The sequence below is a fragment of the Marmota marmota genome, unplaced genomic scaffold (genome assembly GCF_001458135.2).
Source record: "Marmota marmota marmota unplaced genomic scaffold, marMar, whole genome shotgun sequence".
Classification (NCBI taxonomy): Eukaryota; Metazoa; Chordata; class Mammalia; order Rodentia; family Sciuridae; genus Marmota; species Marmota marmota.
In genome coordinates, this window is record NW_025999863.1 from 2,828,166 (window position 1) to 2,833,461 (window position 5,296).

Sequence of the window (5,296 nt, forward strand, 5' to 3'; positions counted from 1 at the left end):
GGCGGTGACACCTGCGGGCGAGGACCCGGCGGTGAGCGGCGCGGCCTGCAGTCCCGCCCGTGGCCGGCAGAGGGCGCGCGAGCCTCCACCCAGCTCCATTCCCGGAAACCCCCGCGGGGACGGGAATGAATAAATAACCACAACGGCAATAATAGTAACGATAATAGCAACGGTGGGGCACTTCCCTAAGTGACAGGCCCGCTTCACGGCCACACGGAGTGAAGCGCAGAAACGACTTCCAACAAGAATGCACCGGGTAATTAAAAGCCAATCACAATAATTACAATAATAGATACATTTAAACTATGTACTTAAAATTTAATCTCAAAATGGGAATTTAAAAATTCTTGGAATTAAAACACCAAGATCTTAATGATGCAAAAAAAAAAAAATCAAAGTTTCCTAAGTGGTCTATAAACCGCCACCTGGCGGGGGGCAGGAGTGGAGACTCCGGTGCAGCCCGCCAGGGCCTGGGCCCCCTTCCCGCCTTTGTGCCCTCTGCTTGACCACCCTGCGACAGGACAGGCGCCTCAGTACCTCCCGGAGGGCTGCTCTTTCTGCTCCCACGCAGGGTGGCTCCGCCGGGCCTTCTGGGTGTGGGGGCTGGAGACCCCACCCAGGTCACGGTGGGGGGAACTCACGCTCTGAAGCCAGCGCTCCCCGCCCGGGCCACTTCCCTACCAGAAAGGGCCGCCATCCTGGTCTCAGAGGCCCCAAGTGAAAGTCCTGGCCGCCTCCTGGCTGGGGGCGTCTCTGCTAAGCCCGAGCCTCAGTCTCCCCATCTGAGCAGCTGGGCGTGTCCCAGCCCTGCCCTGGCCCTGTGGCTTGGGATGCCCAGACCCTGCAGGGAAGGTGGCGGGCGGGTGGCCTCAGCGCTGCCTCGGGCAGTCAGACCCGAAACAGGAAGGCCCGGCGGGGACCAGCTGGCTTCCTCCCCTGACCCTGAGCTTCCAGGATTTGTGACTCAGAGGACGCTGTGGCCACGCGTGCTTGGGGCTCGGCCCTTTGTCTTCAAGCGCTTCCTTCCCTGGCCCCTGCCCAGCTCCCAGCCTCCTAGGGACCGAGTCTAGGCCCCCGCGTGCACCGCCCAGTGCTGTTCACAGGGGGCCTTCCTTTGACCGTCATAAAGCACAGGTGACATAAAACTGACCGACTTCGCATTTTTTGCGTGAGAGTTGCCGGGATGGAGCCGGGCGCCCGACCACTGAGCTGCGCCCCTGCCCTTCTTATTTTTTATTTTAGACAGGGTGCTGCTAAGTTGCAGAGGCTGGCCTTCATCTTGCAATACTCCTGCCTCAGCCTCCTCTTTGCCAGCAGGGCCACGCCTGGAGGTGGAACACTCCCCCGCCCGCCCGCCTCTCTGTTGGTCGGGCCAATATTTACCTGAAGAGACTTCACAGCACCACCTTCCCCTCACGCTGTGCAGCCCCGAGGTGTGGGACTGGGCTCCAGAGCCAAGCCGCGAGGGTTCAAACCCAGCTCCCTCTCTTTCTCGAACAGGCCACTCACCCTCTCTGGGCCTCAGTTTCCTCAGCTTTAAATTAGTGATATTCCAACCGTATTAGCCTGCGGTGGCATGGCGCCTGGCATACTGTAGGTGCTCAGTAAGTGCTCATTGTTTTTGGTGGTGAACGCTCTCACAGCACCCGAGTGCTCCAGCCGGGCGGGCACAGCAGAGCTCATCTGCAGGTGGCTGGATGAGGGGGCTGTGGCCTGTCCCGGGACAGCACAGCAGTGGGGCCCCAATTTCTGCCTCTGGAGTTGTGAGGTCACAAGAACAGGAGTGACAAGCCTGCCCAGTCGCTCAACACCCCCCCATGGGCCCGCGGTGACTTTGTGCCCTGTTAACAGATGGGCAGCTGAGGCCCCAGGCCGGGGACCTCAAGAGTGATGTCCTCTCTGGGCCATGGCTAGGCCCAGCCCAGCCCGGGACGTGCCCCCAGGGCCCCGAGGCCTGCCCGTGTGGCCTGGACCTGCACACCCCCCAGGCCTGTGACTTGACATGACCCATCGTTCCTGAGCCCCACGCCTGTGCTGGCCTGGCCCGGGGCCCCTGACCCTCTGGGCACCGGCTCCCTCTGCACGGCTCAGGCCTCCCCATCCCTCCCTGCACCAACCCCGGTCGCCCTCTGCGCCAGAGCTCCACTGTCCATGGGCTGGGTGCTCTCTGGGTGGGTCCCAGCAGGGTGCTGAGGAATGTCCCTGGCCTCCGCCTCTCCAGCCCCCGGTCCTGACAGCCACAAATGTCCCCAGGCAAGGCTGAGTCCCCTGCAGAGGAACCACTGCTCTGTACCCCTGCCCAGTGCCCTGAGGCGGTCCCAGCTCCCCTGAGCTCCCCCCCAGGGCATCTTCACCGAAGGCCACTGTCCTGCCTGGCTCAGCCTGGCCCTGGGCCCTGGGAGGGCGCTGGGGACCTTGAGTGTCGCCCCTTCCCAGAGTGGCCCCTAGCCCAGTGGCAGCGTCCCCGTCAGCATCCTAATCACCGAGTCCTTGAAGTGTCTGTCAACTCTGTGGGACCGTGAGCCTGGCCGGTCAGGGCTGGTCGGCACTGGCCACTTGTCCCCAGCACTCAGAAGAGGGCCCAGCATACAGTAGGAGCTCAATAAGTGAGAAAAACAGCAAACACTTGCTACGTGTCGGGAACTGCTGAAGCCTTCAGTCCACTGTTCACGCCTTTCAGACACCGGGGACAGCTCACAGGTCCCTCTACAGACAAGGGACCGAGGCCCCGGGCAGGGCAGACACTGCCCAGGCCGGGAGCCTGGCGTCGGGGCGAGACCCCTGGGACAGCTTCAGGACGCAGCACTGGACCCAGGAGCCAGGGGACGTCTGACCACCTGGGGCCACCTCACCCGCTGCCCCAGTGTGCCCCGGGGCCTGCGTTACCAGGGCCTCGACACCCCCCGCCCCAAGGCCATCTGCTTCCTGCCATGAACTTGAGGGGTCTCTGCCAGCAGCCGCCGGTGCCCACCCACCTCCCGGGCGCGCCTGCCACCTGCCAGGCCAGGGCTGCCCAGCACCTGGCCACAGAGCCGCCACGGGGCCCGGCCGCAGAGCCACGAGGGCCCAGGGCGTCCACTGTCTGTGCTGGGGCCCTGCCGGCAGCCCTGTCCCCTGGCCCACGGGAGACACCAGGAAGCAAGAGCCCGTCCAGGAGGCCACCAGGGTCCCCCGCCCGAGTCCCACGGTCACTCCAGCTCTGGCACCAGCCACAGCACAGAGGGGACAGCTGCCTCGTGACGGCCTTCCCTAAGGCCACGCCCTCACCCCACCCAGCCCGTCCTCACACATCCCAGCCCCCCTCAGCTCCGTCCCTCCTGGTCCCTGCTGGGGCTCCTGGGCGTCCCCTCTCCCCAGGCCCCTGGGGCTCTGAGCCTCTCCACCTCGCGCACCGGACACCAGCTGCTGCCCCCTGCCTGGCGCCCTGAGCGGCCCTGATGTCCCTGCTCCGAGCTGCGCCCGGGCTGTGCCCACCCCCGACCGCGCCCCGGCTGGCCGTCCTCGGTGCCCCTCCACCCTGCGCTCCCGGGCCCCCGGATGCCCCCGGGGACCCTCTTCTAAGTTCCAAACGAGGCAGACGCCTGTGGGTTTCCACGGTCTTGTCCACAGCCTGCCCGGTCCACCCACGCCCAGGGCGCCCACTCTCCTCCCCGGCAGCTCCTGCCCCGCACACCCAACGCCCGCCCTCCTGGGCGCTCTCCCTGCCAACCAAACGCATCCAGAGTCCCCGCCACCGCCCTGTCCACGTCTGGGTCAGCATCTGGCTCAGCCACTGCCGCCCACACCCCAGACCGTCCTGGACACCAGAGGGCGCCCACCGCCCTCGGGGTCAAACCCAGCCTCTGACAGACCTCAGGGCCCCGTCCCTCCCTGACCCCTGCCTCCTTCTCCCCTCACTCTCTCTGCTCCAGCCACGGCCTGGGCTGCGCCTCCATCATGCCAGGCTGAGTCCTGCCCTGCCCTGCTTACAGCCCTGCCATGGCTCCCTAGTGCCCCTCAGGGGAAAGAACCCAACCTCACCCCCCACACCTTCCTCCTGTCCTCACCTCTGCCAGAGGGTCCCCTCTGCCAGGGGACCTGTCTGGCCTTCTCAAGGCCCAGCTCCTGGGTGCTGTAGCCACACTTGTAACCCCAGTGGCTCAGGAGGCTGAGGCAGGAGGATCCCAAGTTCAAGGCCAGCCTCAACAACTAAGCAAGACCCTGAGCAACTCCGTGAGACCCTGTCTCAAAATAAAGAACTAAAAGGGCTGGGGAGTGGCTCGGTGGCAGAGCCATCCCCGTCAACCCCCAGGCTGCGGAGGACCCAGGCCCGCCCTGCACACAGGGCCAGCGCAGAGGGCCCAGGGCAGAGGGGAGCACATGGGGCCTCGGGAGGAACGTTGGGGGGCTGCGGCCTGGGGCAAGAGGGAAGCAGCCATGTGGACAGGGACTGTGGTGTGGACGGGGGCAGGTGGTGTGGACGGGAGGGCACAGGGTGGGTGGGGCGAGGGAGTGGCAAGGGCCAAGGCCGGGGGCTGGGAGCCTTAGAGCAGCAGCAGGAGGGTCAGGAGGCGCCTGTCCAGGGAGCCCCGGCTTCTCCCTCTTCTCCCTCGTACCAAGGCCCCAGCTTGGCTGGCCACGGACTCACTTTATGTCCAGTGACCTTGCTGTGTGACCTCAGCCAACAGCCCGCCCTCTCTGGGCCTCTGCACAGGAGGGTGAGGGTCTCGGGGCCCCTGACCAGGCGCTTCCTCCACGGGCCCAGCAAGGATGGGCGCCTGGCTCCAGAAGGTGGGGGGCTCCTGTCGGCCTGGCCCTCCCAGCATCCAGCTCCAGGGCCAGGTGTCCCTCGGGGGATCAAGTGACCCGGCCCGGCAGCCGGGCCCCTGCGCCACGCAGGTCTGGTTACCGGCTCTGCTTACAGCTGCCTCCCCCAGCTGCCTCGGTGGCCCCCGTGGCCGCCCCACCGGGCTCCGGGGCCGTCCAGGAACTTGGCAGGAAGGCCACCGGCCCGGGGCCCTGCCCCCCTCAGCCGTCCCGCCAGTGACGTCCACGATGAGGGTCCCAGGGGACGTCTCCAGGGCCGTGAGCCCCGCGATGACCACCCAGCCCACCGCACGGCGCTCTGCAGCCCCGGCCAGACCCTCGCCCTCTCTGGGCTTGTTACTCCTCCGGGGAGGAGAACTTGTCCTCCTGAGGGCAGGGGCGTCCGTGCTGGGCTCCACTGTGCCCCCCCCATGCCCGCACGAGGGGCTCGACAAATGACAGCAGAGTGCGCGCCCCAGGAAGGGCCCCACTCATGCCCTGGGGGCCAGGG